Source organism: Callithrix jacchus, chromosome 4 (assembly GCF_049354715.1).
Source record: "Callithrix jacchus isolate 240 chromosome 4, calJac240_pri, whole genome shotgun sequence".
In the NCBI taxonomy this organism is placed as follows: domain Eukaryota; kingdom Metazoa; phylum Chordata; class Mammalia; order Primates; family Cebidae; genus Callithrix; species Callithrix jacchus.
In genome coordinates this window covers 131,970,785-131,988,576 of record NC_133505.1, presented here as the reverse complement: position 1 = coordinate 131,988,576, position 17,792 = coordinate 131,970,785, and the positions used below count along the sequence as shown (strand labels likewise).

Here is a 17,792-nt window from a genome sequence, read left to right as displayed (position 1 = left end):
TGTAAAATTTTAATAGGGTGATAAAATCAATATAGATTGATGTAATGAAATACATAGCCCTAGTGTTGACTGTAATATATAAGAACCTAACATATGATGAAAGAAACATCCTAAACCAATGGGGAAGATATCTTTGAACCAGTATTTTCGCTGCCTGAAATTTATTCTCAGAAATTAGTAAAAGGGAAAGTAAAAAATTCCTGAGCAAATAAATTAATCACAGCACTATTTAAAATAACAAGAAATCAGAAACAACTAACCCTTTTATAACAAAGCAGAGTGGTTAAATAAACTATAGCAGATCCATATGATGAAATATGCAGTGATTAAAATTTTGTTTTTATCAATTTTATTGATATGAACAAATATAAAGTTTCAAGAAACCATATATCCAATAGGATGATAAATGTACATCAGCTACATTATATGTATAAAATTTCTGCCAAGATATGCACAAAAATCTTATAAATATATTTATGTAAGTGGAAAAAGTAGGAGATGTTTCAATCTATTAAATAAAAACTAAAAGGAGGAATTACATACGTTTATAAAATTATTAATGGAATATATGGAAAAGTGAACACTGAACACTGATTTTTCTACTAAGTCCTAGAATTAGAAAGGCAATTCTTGAATCTTGAACATTCTACATCTAGATAAACATTTCAGAACGGCTTTAAGTTATGGGTATCATAGATGCCACTGAAGATGGATTCTAGCCTTGAGAAAGGTCATTTTGGCAATTATGCTGCCAAATATTACCACAATCACAAATAGTTCATAGCCACATTTAAAGTGCAGAGGATTTAAAAAGTTTTTAATGTAAATGGAACTTTAAAAGTTATTTTCTCCCTACTACCTTTATCTCTTTAAACACATCCAGGATCTACGAATAAGATACAAAAATAGATTCTATATGGTTTGGCTCTGTCCCCACCCAAATCTCATCTTGAATTGTAACTCCCACAATTCTCACATGACTTGGGGGGAACCTGATAGGAAATGATTGAATTACTGGTGGTGGGGGGTGGTCTTTCCCATGCTGTTCTCATGATAGTGAATAAGTCTCACAAGATCTAATGGCTTAAAAAAACACTGGGAGTTTGCTTGCACAAACGTCTCTTTGTCTGCCACCATCCAAGATGTGACTTGCTCCTCCTTGCCTTCTGCCATGACTATGAGGCCTCCCCAGCCAAGTGGAACTGTGAATTCAATGAGACCTGTTCCTTTTGTAAATTTCCCAGTCTTGGGTATGTGTTTATCAGCAGCGTGAAAATGGACAATTGCAATTATATTGCCAAAATTTTATTTTTATCTCTTAGAAAAATAAAGGTAGATTTAGATACGCCTCTGATTAGTAGATGCTGTAAAAAATTATTTGGTATAATTTTTTAGTATTAATTTGTATGCCCCTCATCTAAATAGAGCAAATTTCATCAAATCTTCTTCAAACAAAAAGATTAAATAGAAATGACTTGCATTGTAATTATAGAAAGGATATAATTCCTTTAGGATACCAATTATGATTTTTTAAATAGAATGGTTTTAATTTTTTAAAAAAAAAGGAAAAATGAAATTTGAGCTGTACCTCTACCCTTAATCTCCATGTCAGAAAAAGGATTCCACAATGTCTTTTACCTGTTAAAGAGCAATCGCCTAAAAATAAAAACATACTTCTCCAGGGTAGCCAAGAAAGCTTCTGTTCTAAGAAAAAGATATATTTCCTTATTTTGATGATGTTCATCTTTTGTGGCCTGTCACCACTGAAAGAGAGCTTTCAATTCCCCCCAAAACCACAAAATACCCCCCACTTCTCCCTTATCCTTGTGGTTACCAGTTTATTTACCAGTTGAGGCAAATGGTCACCCTTTTAACCATACTTAGCTAAATACTGTTTGTTTTAGGAACAAAGCATAGAGGACAAATATTTCAATGTGGTTTTTCATTTGGAGAGAGAATGGGACTAACACTTTATTGCAGTTGATTCTCAGCTTCTCGGCCCTGTGTTCCGGAGGCAGCTGAGGCTTCAAAGAATCCTCCAGACTCTGAGGAGACACTTAGGCTCTAACTTACAGAGAGGAAGCAGGAATTAGATTGGGTGCAATTAACCTGAGAAGTCCATATATTCTAGGTCCTAAGCAAGGAGAAAGATGGAAAGAATACACCAACACCCTGACTTAACTATTATATAAACACATCATAAGGAAACAGGGTTCTCCTCTTTAAGGAACTTCTGCAAGGGACTTTTTTTTGGTCAGGATTTAGGCTGATTCCAGTAAACTAAATATAGAATGAATGTTTACTCAAGAGAAATCAAAATTAAAAGAAACCACCTCCACCCAAGGCCACCCAATATGATAAAGAAAATCCCTTTCAAGCCTAAAATATTAATACTCGGGGTCCAATGATAAAGAATGTACTCTATTTTATTTAATTAAAAAAATTCATTAGTCATGACCTACTGAATTGATTTCATGGTGCACTAATGGGTCATGATCCTCAGTTGGAGAAACACCAGTCTTATGGGAGCCCATTTATTAGTAGGAAAAATTTAGATCAGGCGCTTTGGGCCTGTGAGTGGTCCAGATTCGTCATTCTTCAAGGCAATGTGGCCTGAGAAAGAGAAAGTATGGAGTTTCAGCGAGACCACCAAGGAGAAAAACCTACATTTTCTTCACCAGCATTGGATTTCCTGGTGTCAGAATCTCAGGCACAATAGTGTGAGTTGTTTCAATGGTCTTGCCCGTTTGTTTTTCTACAAATCTATCAGTCAAGTCTTGATAAGACTGTCAGTTCAAGCTTTCATTGTTACCAGTGGGACACTGGGCAAGAAGTGTGGTAAGAATGTGGAAAAATACTGTGGAATACTGGATACGAGAATAGGCTATGGAGTCAGACAGGCTTTGAAGGAAATCCCATCTCTGCCATTTATTAGTTGATTACCTTGGGAATTTACTTAACCTCTCTGATATGTTTTCTCAATGGCATTTATTGTGACACCAAAGCATGTAGCATAATACTGGGCACAGGATGCTTAATAAACAGTAAATATGTGATGTGATTTTTAATTAAGGATCTACTAGTAATAGTTGTGTAACCTGTACCAATCACATAACATCTGTGAGCTGAGAGAAGCTATGATCCTGTCTTCCTCTTCTCTTTATAGATAATGCCTCAATTAAACAATGAATCATTGGGCTAGAGAGAAGTAGAGAGTAGAGTGCCCTTCCTACTTCTCTCTAGGCCAATGACCCATTATTTAATTGATCTGTAAAGTGAGGAGCTTGAATGAGAGGTGTAATGTGCTCTCCAGCTTTAGATTTCATTAATTCCACTAGGAATTTGGGAATACAGTGATCAGGTAATGGAAATGCATCTGCCAGCTAGATTTGCAGAAAAGGCCACCTTTGAGCTTTTCACTATCATCTAGACACTGGCTTCTTTTAGAAACTGCCTTGTTTGCAATAATCCTTCAGAAATTGTAATATTGGGGTTCAGGGTGCCCTCAGCTCCCCTGAGAGTACATTTCTCCAGGTTCTTGGTCTCCTGCCCTCTCAAGAATGAGAGAGGGGACCAGGGCACAGTGCACAGTAAATGCCAGACTCAAAAGTGTTTGTAGAAAGTGATTTATTTAAAGACAGAGAGAAACAAGAGAAGGAGAGAGAAAGAAACAGCTAACTCTCACACTGAGTGAGAGAATCCAGAAAGATGGAATCCAGGAGAGGAAAGCAGCTTCCACACTGAGTGGAAGACAGATGGAGTTTAGGAGGGGAAGACAGGCTTCCATGAGAGAGTGTGGAAGGGGACTCCAGAGGGAAAATCCAGGAGAGAGAAAAACAGCTTCCAGGAAGGGAGTGTTCATGGAAGGGGATCCAAACATGGAGTCTGAAGGGGTGTGGAAGAAGGGGACTTTTAATCTGGGAGGAACCCCCGCATTCTCCAAGACCCCGGGCCAATGAAAGGAATTCCTTAGAACTTCCGCTGGAGTGACTGGCTCTTAGTTTCTTCCCGTGCCCGCAAAATTCAAACACAAACCGTTAAATCTCCCGGATGGAGAGAGATGGGAGGGGGGCATGGCACTAGGAAGTTCTTGCCCTTAAAACTAACCCCCTCGTGGACCCCAAAAGAGAACACATTCCCTCAAAAACATTTCAGAAACAGAAAAGAATTATAAAATTAAACTTTTAGCTACATGTTTCAGCAGAAAAATAAGCAAGCTGCAGTGACATGATGCTGTGTTGCCTAGATGCCTGATATCATGAGAGGTTTTACTATGGCTCTCTGGTGAAGAACTGACTGTAAGGTTTTCCTGATCTGGTTATTGCGACATCTTCTGTCTCTTTGATGGTATAAGGATTTTGCAAATGTACCTTTTTTTTGCTTTTATATTTTAACCTCAGCAATCATTTGTTTCTCCATTAAAGAGTGAAATGTAATATTTACTATTAGAAAAACGATTCCTGTTCTTTTACCCCAAGTGCCAGTCCTACTTCTCTCTAGGCCAGTGATTCACTGCTTAATTTGCTAAGTCACTCCAATTGACATCCCTCAGTTGACCCTGAGCTTTCAGTCTTCTCCCTTTCACTTTCTTCTGGCCTCAAATAAATGTATCCCTTCTTCCTACGTGTTTACCTACTTTTGATCAGAATTCATGCCCTTCAGCTTCTTCAGGTTGGGCTGTTTTTGCCTCATCCATGTCCATGGGCTCTCTTTCATTCTCCTTCCTCTCCCTTCTCAGCACCTCCACGTTAGTGTAGGTATTTGCTATTTCTCAACTGCACAATTGAAAGCATTGTGTTGGGTCAGCAAGCCTCCTTTTCCCCCTCATTTCAGTATAGAGGGGAATTCAATGGTCTTGCCCATTTGTTTTTCTACGAATCTATCAGTCAAGTCTTGATAAGACTATCACTTCAGGCTTTCATTGTTACCAGTGGGACACTGGGCAAGAAGTGTGGTATGAATGTGGAAAAACACTGTGGGGTATTGGATATGAGGATAGGCTATGGAGTCAGACAGGCTTTGAAGGAAATCCTGTCTCTGCCATTTACTAGTTGGTTACCTTGGCAATTTACTTAACCTCTCTGATATGTTTTCTCAGTGAAATTTATTGAGAAATTCTTGCTGCAATTATTAGCCAAAACGTTTTAAATAATGTCACGGAATAAGTCAAAACCTTGCTTTAAAATCATCAAAAGCTTAGTGCTTAAGGAAAAAGAAAAAGAAAAAAATCCAAACTGGGAACTCCCTATTCCTAGAAAACTCCTTATTGATTTGCTGTTTAAAAATCCATCCTATCAGGCTTTTGCTCACAGTCGTGATGTTGGGACTAGTACTAACTAAACTTGTGCTGAGACATAAATGACGGTTCACCTGGGTAAAATTACATGAAATCCCCATTCAGATCTTTCACAACAGGCAGCACAGTGAACTCTGGTGGAGAAGGCAAAAATGAAGTGAGCCCCATGATTGTCCCAAAGTACATTATTTTAAAAGCAGAGAGAAAACATTCATCACCTACAGGAGAATGATAATAATAATGACTAATAGTGAAAATAATAATAATAATGCCTTCTCATCAGAAATAATGGAAAACAGAATAATGAATTACCATTGTTTTCTTAAGTGAAAAGCAAGACTGTGAACCTAATGCTCTGTGACCAAAGTATCCACCAAAAATGAAGTTGAAATAAAGAGATTATCAGACTAACCAGATCTGAGATAAATCATTGCCAGGAGACTTCAACTACAAGAAATGTATAAGTCCTCAGGTTGAAGGATAATGATATATGGAAACTTGATTCTACACAAAGGAATAAAGAGTGTCAGATATGGTTAGTATACAGATAAATCTAAAATTCTTTTTCATATTATAATTCAAAAATTAATTGATCCTTTAAAGCAGAAATAACAAAATATCATGGTGTTTAAAATTTACATAGCAAACAATAATACAAGAATTGGAAGGGAGAAAATGGAAGTATACTATTGTAAGATTCTTACCATATACACAAATTAGTAGAATACTGAGGGTAGACTCTGATAAATTAAAATGTGTGTTGTAAATCCTAAAGCAACTATTAATAAAATAAAAACAAAATAGTATGATGAGAAACCAGTAGGGGAGATGAAATAAAATACTAACATGTACTCAATTAATCCAAAAAACGAAAGAAAAAAAGGGGAAGAGACTATAAAGAATCTGAAACAAACATAAAACAAATTACAAGGTAGTGTATTTATAAACAACATGTCAATTATTGCATTTTATATATAAATGAACTAAACTGTCCAATACAGTTCACCAGATTGGATTAAAAACCAAGGCCCAGGCTGGGTGTGGTGGCTCACACCTGTAATCACAGCATTTTGGGAGGCCGAGGCCAGCAGATCACCTGAGATTGGGAGTTCAAGACCAGCCTGACGAACATGGAGAAACTCCTTCTCTACTAAAAATACAAGATTAGCTGGGCGTGGTGGAGCATGCCTGTAATCCTACCTACTTGGGAGTCTGAGTCAGGAAAATTGCTTGAACCCAGGAGGCGGAGGCTGCAGTGAGCTGAGATTTCACCACTGCACTCCAGCCTGGGCAACAAAAGTGAAACTCCATCTGAAAAAAAAAAACACCAAAGCCCTACTATAAGTTGCTTAAAAGAGAAATACATTAGATGTAAAGATAAGAATAGTTTACAATTAAAGGGTGGTGAAATATATACCATTCAAACATTAATCAAAAAGAAGTTGTGCCTATCCCGTGTTCATTGAAGCATTATTCACAATAGCCAAAATATAAAATCAACTTAAGTGTCCATTACTGGATGAATAAAGAAAATGTGGTATATATGCACAATAGAATAACTATTCATCTTTTAAAAAGAAGGAAACCATTTGCAACAACATGAATGATCTGGAAGATATTATGTTAGGTGAAACAAGACAGGCACAGAAAGACAAATACCATATGATCTTACTTATATATGTGGAGTGTAAAAATGTCAAACTCATAGAAACAGAGAGCTAAATGGTGGTTACCAGAGGCTAAGGTGTGGTTCATTGGGAAGATGTCAGTCAAAGACACAAAATTTCACTTAGGAGGAACACGTTCAAGAGATGTATTGCACATCACAATGACAAGAGTTAATAATGTGTTGTTGATTTGAAAGTTCCCAATAGAGTAGATTTTAAGTGTTCACACCAAGAAAAATGGTATGTGACATAAAGTATATGTTAAATAGCTTAATTTAACTATTCCCCAATGTCTACATTATGTTGCACACCATAAATATATATAATTTTTTCTTGTTAATTAAAAAACAAAGTTAATAAAAATAAAAAATTAAAAAATAAGAATAGAAAAAGTAGTTGTATCTATATTAAGATCAAAGAAGGCTTCAGAACGAAAGTATTGATAAAGAGAAACATTTCACAACTTTAAACAGGTCAATTAATCAAGAGGAGACAGCAATCATAAATGGATATTCACCTAAAAACAGAGCTTCAAAATATATGAAGTAAAGAATAACAGAGCTGAAGGGAAAAATAGACAAATCCACAATTGTCATTAAAGGTTTTCATGTTCCGGTCTCAGTAAATGCTAAAAAAATGGCATAAATCAGTGAAGACATTGAAGATTTGAACACTACTGTCAACAAACTCAATCTAATTGACATTTGTAGAATTCTACATCCAGCAACAATAGAATAAATATTCTTTTTAAGTGCACGGAGATAGAGTACTTGTTAAGCCCTAAAATGTTTCAATAAATATTAAAGAATTGAAACAGTTCTAAACATACTTTGAATGAAACAATACTATTTTAGAAGTGAATAAAAGACATATATCTGGAAATCTTCAAATATTTGGAAATTAAGCAACAAACTTCTATATCACCTATAGATCGAATGAGAAATCTCAAAGAAAACTAAAATATATATATTTAGAGCTGAATGATAAAGATAGTACAATATATCAAAATGTGGGAAGTATAAACAGCAGTGCTTAGAGGGAAATTTTAAACACTAAATGTTTATTAGGAAAAAAAGTTTGAAAATTAATAATATATGTTTTTACCTTAAGAAGTTATAAAAAGAATGAAATGAAATTTAAATATGCTATCGGAAATACATAGTAAAGACAAGAAAAATGTCAATGAAATGGTAAGCAGACAAACAATAGAGAAAACCGAAGACACCAAAAGCCAATTTGTTTGTAGCCATTAATAATACATTGGTAAAGTAATTAGATTGGCTAAGATACACCAGGAAAAAAAAAACCCAGAAAGTACCAACCTCTAAAATGATGAGACTTTATTACATCTTCTATCAACACTAAAACAATAATGAGGGAATATTATAAACAACTCTATGCCAGTAAATTCAATAATCAGAGAAATTGAAGGGTATGAATTCTAGAAAGTAGAAAAATACGTGCAAAAGAGGAGGACATGTATTTCTTTTAGACCAGCAGAAAGTGAAAAGGAGAGAAAGACTGAAAGCTCAGGACCAACTACGGAGTCTCAGTTGAAGGACTTCTCAATAAATTAAACAATGCATCATTGGCCTACAGTAAAGGAGGAAGGAGCTTTTCCATATAAAAAGAAAACAAATAATTTTTCCAAATGTTAAGGCTATATTTCCCTTTTTAATAGAGAAGCAACTGATTATTGAGATACATTTTTTAAATGCCAAATACGGGATATTAGATTAGTTATTTTAAAGAAAAATACACTAGACCGGGTGCATTGGTGCATACCTGTAATTCCAGCAGTTCAGGGAGGCCGTGGCAGGGAGATCACGAGGTCAAGAGATCAAGGCCATCCTGGTCAACATGGTAAAACCCCATCTCTACAAAAATATAAAAATTAGCCAGGCATGGTGGTGGATGCATACAATCCCATCTACTCAGGAGGCTGAGGCAGGAGAATCACTTGAACCTGGGAGGCAGAAGTTGCAATGAACCCAGATCGCACCACTGCACTCCAGCCTGGTGACAGAACAAGAATCCTTCTTAAAAAAAAAAAAAAAAAAAAACCACTGGAAGTTTGTTACTATGTTCAAGTTTAAAAGTGGGTCATACTGATACTTTCATCCAAGTTAGACAAAATGTCATATTAGATGACTATATGGATTTCAGTTTGAGGGTGATATTTTTAGAAGGAAAAGGTATTTTTCAGTGGGTGTTGGTTTTTATCAATTGCTCCCCTAAAGAGGCATATATGGGATCTTTATGAAAATGAGTTCTGCAAGTGTGTATGTTGGGTGTTCAGAAGAATGTTTTCTCAAAGACGGCCTTCTATACCCAAGAGTAGTCACCACATTCATAAAATGTGAACATGAATAAAGCCTGCCACTATCTCCATGCTGGCGTGATCTCTTCCACCCAAGGTCAAAAGCGCGCTGCTGCAGGTGTCTGCACATTTCAGGGAAAGAAGAGTGAAACCAGCATTCCCTGGTAATCAAATGAACCCCTCCCTTTGCTTCTCTCCTCTTCTCATCTCCATCTCTCTCCTCTTATTATCTCCGTATTTCCCTGTTCTCAGACTCAACGCATTCTCTTCGCTTTCATATTCTAAACAGCATTTTTTCCCTGTTGGTTTACTTCCATTTAGAGTAAATCAACTTACCCACAATGTGCTTTAGAGGAAAAAAATAAGACAGATTGCAGTATTATGTTTATATTTTTATTACATTTTATTTTTATCTCTATTTGTAGATATAGGGTCTCGCTATGTTGCCAAGGTTGGTCTTAAACTCCTGGGCTCAAGCAATACTTCCGCCCCAGCCACCCTTTGTTTTATTTTTTATATATGCATAGAAAAATACACTCAAGTTAGTTATGGCTTCCTGTGGATATTAGAGTTTCAGTGAATTTTTTTTGTGTTTCTTTCTGTATTTTTATTTATCTACCTTCTCTATTTTTCTAAAATAAGTTAAATTTTTTAAAAAATTAAAAAATCCTAAGCTCTAAAATTCAACTAAGAGATCACTAACATTGAGAAAATACATATGTGTCTTTCTCTTTCTCTATTTTACTTAACTGAATTCTCTCATTTTTCTAGAATAAGCATGATTTTTTAATTTAAAAAATCAAAGGCTATAAAGAATGAACTAAGAAGACATCAAAGGAATTTTTCTATTTTGAATTATAGCTGTTTCATGGAGAGTGAAAAGACAAATACCTGTAAATAATGTCTGAAATATAAATATATTATAAGAGTGAAGGGCTTGATATAGCCTTAGAATATGAATAGATAATTGAAGTCTCCATCTCTTTGGCTGGCTCTAAACTAATATACATTGTATTGTCTTGCCACTGTGCTTAGCTGTTGGAGAGTTTTGTAACACTAACGGCATGACTCATTTGATGATGACCTTAGGAAGTTAGGAAAGAAAAAGTATCTATATGGCTGACACATGGGAAATCATAGGAAAAAGATGCACTTCCTTTTCCCCAAAAAGTGGTCAGTAGAGGACAGGTCAAATTTCTTTAGTTAGCTCGCTCTTACTGATCATGTAATATGTATCTAGGACGATACTAGACACTTAAGTTAATCCTTACAACTCTACAAGTGAGGTAAAACTACTGCTTCCATTTTTCAGAAGAGAAAATTGAGGCAACAATATCAAGCAGCTAGCGAGTAAAAAACTGGGATCAAATCCTGAAAATATTTCTCTTAGCTGCTGTTCCACTGCTTAGGGAAAGTTTAGCCAGACTTTGGCCCCTATATGAAAGTAAATGAGATGATGGTTGAGCTATCATAGTGTGTCAGACAAAATTGATGAAAAAAAATAGAAAGAACCCATTTCATTTCAGATAATATAGTCATAGGTGTGAAAGAAACTTTAAGATAATGGCAGTTTTCGCCTTCAGGCAGCTGAATACCTATTTCTTACATGATCATCTGTTGTCTACTCAGTTCTAAAATACCTAATAATACAGAATTCTTTGTGGAGTGCTATAGAAAGCAGGCTCTAAGTTGACTCCCAATGGCCCTCACTTTCTAACATTCACAATCACACTCTTGTATAATCCCCTCTGCTTGAGTGTAGGCTGGACATGGCCACTGGCTTCTGACACATGGATGAGGGGAAGAGCAATGAGATGGGATGTCACTTCTGAGATGAGGTTCGAAACACTATCACTTCTATCTTGCCCATTCTCTCTTGCTCTCTTTCATTCTCTAGCTAACTCTGAGGGAGACCCAATGCCATGTTGTGAGCTGCCCTACTTAAAGACCCATGTGGCAAGGATCTGAGATCTTTGGCCAACAGCCTGCAAACAGTCCTACCAACAGCCAGGCTAATGTTCTTGGAAGTGGGTCTTCTCCTACTCTCCTACTTGAGATGACCACAGCCCCAGCTGACACTTCTATTGCAGCCTTGTAAGATATCACAAGCCAGAGACACCCTACTAAGCTATGCCTGGGTTTCTAGCCCACAGAAACGGTAAGACAACAGATGTTCACTGTTTTAAGCTGCTAAGTTTTGGTTTAATTTGTTAGACAGCAATGCAAGTACAGTCATTGACCACACTGGTAATTCTTTGGAAAAATGTCTACTTTCTCCCCAAACTAAAATCCATTAATTCTAGTTAGGTGTTTGAAAGTGCCTTCAAACGATGCATTGAAGTACATGGCCAGGTCTTTAAAACTGTGTTGCCAGACTGAAGAGGAGCTGTCTGACTTCCTGGGCCTCCCATGTTCCTGCCTTCAGTTCCTAGAGTAGTGTCACAGGTTGCAGATTTTCCACTCCGTCTCCTAGCCGTGTCTCTGGCACTTCCCCCACTTGGCTCCTAGTAATCAACTTTGGCTGACCTCTAAGTCTCCACCTCCTGGACCACAAAATAAACCCAATGCTCTGATCATAGCTTCTCTGCAACTGTGTTTACTCCTTGGTTTGGGTTCTGCCCAGACTCTCATTACGCCTGCCATAGCATTATCCCTCTGTCCTGTACCTACAGATGAAGCAAACCATTCATTTCTACAACTGTGCTAAGTAAGAGCAAGTTATACTGTAAGTCATTTAATAATATAGAATTTCTAGAGTTATACAATAATGAAGCAATTTTATAAAAACTATCTTTTTAATAGGTTAAAAAAATAAAGCAATGTCATCATTTCCTACAAATTTTGAACAATAGAAGGTTAACACTACCCATTTCCAAAAAGAAAGCTTGCACTTTTGAGGATGAAAAGGTTTGAATTAATTGTAAACCATATAATGATATGGTTATGTTTTAGCTTTAATAAAATAATGGTGCCTTTTTAGCACAGTATGCAGTGCATCAGTCTCATAAAATAAAATATTGTGCTCTACAATACATTTGAAGTGTTTTCTACATCAAGAATTTGCCTTACACTGACAACAGAATTATGCAACATATATTCATTGAAAAGCTATAAAAGACAGAACACTTGGTTAGGTTTTATGAGAACACAATATAAATGAGATTAGAAAAGTTAGGGAGAAATATTTTTAAAAACTTTCTCCCCAGTTCCCATCTCTCCCGTGAAATAGGTTGGAAAAATATTTTTCTTCCTTGCTCATATGGCATTCGAAATTTCAGACTCTGAGTACCAAAAGTTAAAAATTTCTGGAAAAAAATCACATTTTATAAAACCTACTTTTGTTCTTTAAACTAAAAAAAATTGTTTTAGGTTTGCTTTAAAGCTACTAAAACTTATATTTTGTATATTTTCCAACTTTCTTAAATGGTCAAGGATTTTTAAAACATTTATTTCCTGCTTCTAGAATTTCAAGCAATCTTACATCTTACTCTTAGACTTACTCAGTATGCATATATATGAGAGTATTTAAAGCAAATTGTATCTGACAAATTAGTGATGGTTTAGAGCATCTCCAGTTTGCTACCGTTTTACTCTAAGAAGGTCAACTTCTTGAGAGCAGAAATTTTTATCTGTTTTGCTCATTGCTATATCTCCAAGGCCTGGAACAGTGAATGCACAGCACATAGTAGGTGCTTGGTAGATTATGTGTTAATAAAAGAGATGACGGTGCACTTTGGGAGAACAGGGTTGGGATTTTGCTAATATTTTTACCCTCACTCTCCTGCCATCACATGCAGATGAATGTGGAGTAGATATTTTCCTGCTGATATTATGATTCCGATTTTCAACTCCAGTAAAAGAATTACATTTTGCTTTGAATAGAAATAAATGTGAAATTTTTCTCAAAGGCCTGAACTCAAAAGGAAGAAAAAACCCTTTCCCAACCTGTTATTTACCTTAATCTTCTTTAGAGTGAGTCTTTGCGATCCTCAGTCCCTTAAGCACTTTCTAAAGATGAACTAGATCAGATTCAGGAAGATGAAAGGAAGTCAAAGCCTCAGATTAAAAAACTAGCTAACCCCCAAATAGTGGCACTGGGCTGCAGTGTGTACGCGCAAGAGAACGGCAAGTTACTCTTAAGAAGCTAAAAGACATTTGCTTGTTGGGTCTTATTGCGGCTTTCTTTCCTCCTTTGTTCCTTCCCTCTCCTCCTCTACTTTCCTTTCATCCCCCCTTCTTTCCTCCCTCTTTTCAATCTTTTATCCTGATCTCAGAGCTTTCTAAGAAAATTGGAACCTTTTAGGCAGTACATTCCTTCCCATATGTTGTATTCCAGTGTAAGACACACACACAGAAATAGTACTGAATTGCTTTTCTCTGGAATGTACTTTCAGGAAAAAGAACAATTTTTTTGTTAAAAGGCTAACGTCAGGATTATTTTTCTCCAAAACAACTTTCAGTTTTTATCTCTAGATTGGTACACATTTAGTCTATCCTTTTTTTTATTCTTCTATAACCATATCTGCACCTCCTGAACAGTAAGAATTAATTTTCACAATTTGGAAATACAAATTTACATAGTTCTTCAACAGTTTACAAATGCCTCATTTTAATCCTCACAGTAACACTATATGATTATAACTCAATACATGGAAAGAAAATATTGTTACTACCCCTAGAGAAGTCCCCCTATTTCACTTATATTTATTTAAGCAAAATACATCTTGAAAATCACATCTGATATTCATTGAAATTTCTGAGGCAGTTAGATGTGGGTATGAACTAGGGAATATGTTTTCTTTGAATTCTGTGGCTCTTCTGCTCATTTGTTTCTACTCTTTTTATTTCTTAACCATATGTTTTTGTATTGTATTAATGAAAAACTGTGGGATCCCTTGCTGGGGGGATTAGACTTGAGAAAACTTGTTCTATGTTTAGGGAGGGGGAGGGAGTGCTTTCTGCCTCATCTTTCTATTGTGCCATCACGTTTCTTGGTGCCAGTTCCCTGAGGAGGGTAGGAATTGGTCATAATTGTTTCTATTATAACAAGAATACACTTTCTTTATTACCAACACTATTTTTATTTGTTTAAATGTGGCTAGGTTTACCTTATCCGATCATGTTAAATTAAATGAAAATTATTATGCCTTGAGAAACAAATTAGAACAAAATGTATAGAAGTTATTTCTGAGTTATTTAAATATAAAATGTTAATGAGAATTTACTCAGGCTGAAACACAAGGTGAATACTTACATCAGGTAAATGAGGTTGGAAACCTTTCGGTTCTTTCTGGAGGGTTGTGATTTTATTTAAATTCCTGTCATCCCTCAAGTAGCTCCTTCTGCTGTTCTTCCCTATTTTTCTCTGTCCTTACATCTCCTCTTTAGGGTAATTTGAGAAGGTGAGTAAAGGAAAAGAAACATTATTCTAATTCTTCACTAAAATTCCCTCCACATCAAGGTCTGACTATTTCACTCCCTACTCATCTCCCAAAGAGAACAACAGCGTCAGCTCAGTCCCCGTTTTCACCGGGACATCTCTGTGATGCTACCTGACCCCTTGCTTTCCAGATGTCACTGGAAGTGAAACCATATGTGGTTCTCTAATGACTCAGATTCAGCCCCTTTTACAGGAGAAGTCGGCCTGAGCAGCATGGACCCTGTATCCCTCATAAGAAAAGGAACATGAGATAAAACTCAGTCACTCCCCTGCTTTGCCCAGGAAGAAAGGGAGGGGAGTTGCCCTACATCTTGCGGGGTGGCAACAGATTTCCCTCCAGGGTAAACATTCCCCGGGCCAGCAGCCTCCATTGTTTGCTGTTGCTCTTGTTTGCGTTTAACGTAGGGAGTTGCCAGCTTCTACTGTCAGCGAGAGCTACCAGGGAGGCAGTGGAATTTTCAGTACTGTGAAGACACTGGCCTGTGAGATCCTGAGATCTGGTTTACAGTAAAGGCCAATATTCTTCTATTTATTGCTTTACTCTTTAAAAAGTTCATACCAAAACAGCTAGCTCACGGCTTGTTTTTTTTAAAAATAAAAACCTTTTTAGCCACTAGTCTCTCGCATCTCCACAGTGTCTCTTGTGTTTTTAGCCCCTCATCAGTCTCACTGCCTGGTCACCTCACAGGCACTTCCTTCGGTTCTTTCTCCTTGATGGAGTGTTTCAGAGCCACCACCCCTTCGTCTTCGTGTTTTCCCACTATTTTCATTTCTACTGTTTGTTAAAGTAACTTTGTTTTTTGTAGAGACAGGGGCTTGCTATGTTGCCCAGGCTGGTCTCAACCTCTTGGCCTCAAGCAATCCTCCCACCTCAGCCTCCTAAACTGCTGGCATTATAGCCATGAGCCACCACAACCTGCCCAAAGTGACTTTTTGCTTCTTAGTTTATCATTTACAATGGTTTGTATAAGCATATTCATTACTCACCTTCCCTTTTACTCTGTGTAGCTCAGCACTGATCAATGACGGTGGTCTTCAGCCCTTATTATGGTTCCACTGGCCTTTGACCATTTTTCTTTGGCTCTTCAGTTACACATGGGACTCGAGGCCTCAGCTGACCCTCATCTCAGCTTCCAAAGTCAAAGTTGCTGCAAGGTCTTGCTAATAAAACATTGGCTAAGGGATGTGCCACCACTCAGTGTCATCTTTTTATTTAACACAACCTGCCTTTTCTAGCCATGTTCTTGCTTTATTGCTTCCAGATTAGCTGTCTCCTTGAAAGAGATCTTTCCTGACTTCTTCAGTCAAAGAAACAAAACAGTGCTCTAGGAAAAGCAGTGTGAAAACTCATATTCTAATTTCACTCCTCAGTGATTCATTGAGTGCACCACCATGTTAGAGGTACAAGGGTGTTGCTGAATGAACATCAGAGACTGGATTCTCTTGCTGAGGGAATTCTTATCTGCAAAGTAACAAAAGATAGAACAATGATCTGTTTAGTTCATAAACTCACTTGTTCCCCCAACTCTTTCAAGACACCTCATGGAAATATTGGGCAACATTTCATCCCCTGATATATAATATCCTACCACACCACCCAACACCACAAACCCATCTTAATTTGGGGATTCTTTTGAATCGTGAAGAGGTCCATAAAGTAAACAGGCAGGTTCCTATGACCCATGCCTATTAGGCACAATTTTTAAGACAAGGAGCCAACTAATATTTTTTTCCCTCCACCTTCTTTCTTAAAGTGAGAACTGTTACTCTCTGGGCCCCTTGGCCCATGTTGAATGATCCTCTGAGGTAAGTTTACCCTTTTCACAAGATCTCAAACCAGGAATGCTTAGATGATAAACTGGAGTGGGAGGTATAATGGGAAGAGAACTTTCACAGAAACTGGAGGGATTTCAGTTGTTCAGAGGCGAAATACCCTGTTTTGTCTCTGGTTTAAATTTAAGTTTACTGCCAAAGGCCACATGATGCAACAAATCATGCAGGCAGTCTTCAAGGTGCCCAAGGGACAGAGCTTATTCTCTATGAAGTGATGTCCAGGCAAAATGCCTTTTAGAAGTTTGCGGTTTCCACACAAGAGGCTGAATTGTGTTGCTGTCTCTAATTCCAGCTCATAAAAGCATGCAAAAAGATTATCCAAATCCTAGAGTTAAGGAACTATATTAAAGACAGATTTGCTTTGAACATCAGTGGCCAAAATGATGGAGAAGATGAGAGAAGACAGAGGTGGAGTAAAATCAAAATTTCTATCTACGTAGTATGTGTCTTTAAGATTCAGTCATTATTGTGATTTCATTCTGCTTTTGTACTCAGTAGATAACTTTTGATCATGTCTGCAAAGAGACAAAAACTTGAAACCTGAAAAATGGCAAATTAACTAAGACCAGATATTCCTGTTACAATAGAAATCATTCTGATATTGTCATTGTCTAATCAAGTTATTCTTCAGTTGGAGCCAGTACAAAATCTTTGGTTGTTTGGCAATACCTATTATAGTTCCAATTAAAAATATTCTTAAGCATAGTATTTTCACCTTTGAGAATTTGTCCTAAGTATACTTATGATGTTGAAATAACATGTTGAAGGTTACTCATAAGTGAAAACTACAAATTATATTCTGATATATCTATTTAAGGAAATAGAATACAGCTGCAAAAAAATAGAAAAATGCATCACATCTTGGTGTGAAAAAATTTCATATTACTAAATGAAAAATCAAAGAAAAGAACAGTGAGTATAGTATTATTTTGCTAAATATGTTTAAAATAAGAGAGGGAGGGAGGGGGGAAAGGAGGAAGGAAGGAAGGAAGGAAGGAAGGAAGGAAGGAAGGAAGGAAGGAAGGAAGGAAGGAAGGAAAGAAGGGAAAGAGGAAAGGAGGAAAGAGAAAGAAAAAGGAAAACAATTGAAGGAAGAGAGAAAATGAAGGGATAAAAGAATAACGTTTGCTTGCATATTCAGAATATATCTCTGCAAGACTTGTCTCTTGGGATAGCAACTATAAGCTGGGTCATGTACTTTGTACCTTTTAAATATTTTGAAATGTTTTGTACCTT

General features: G+C 36.7%; 1 long non-coding RNA gene across 1 annotated transcript in view; it reads right to left on the bottom strand.

The window, feature by feature from the left end:
* Positions 1-8,976, bottom strand: part of LOC128931817 (uncharacterized) — a 35,279-nt gene extending 26,303 nt beyond the window's left edge. The window contains exon 1 of the long non-coding RNA XR_008480818.2: positions 8,749-8,976. This is a non-coding gene — a long non-coding RNA (uncharacterized LOC128931817). The remainder of the gene's footprint in view (positions 1-8,748) is intronic.
* Positions 8,977-17,792: the final 8,816 nt, after the last annotated feature.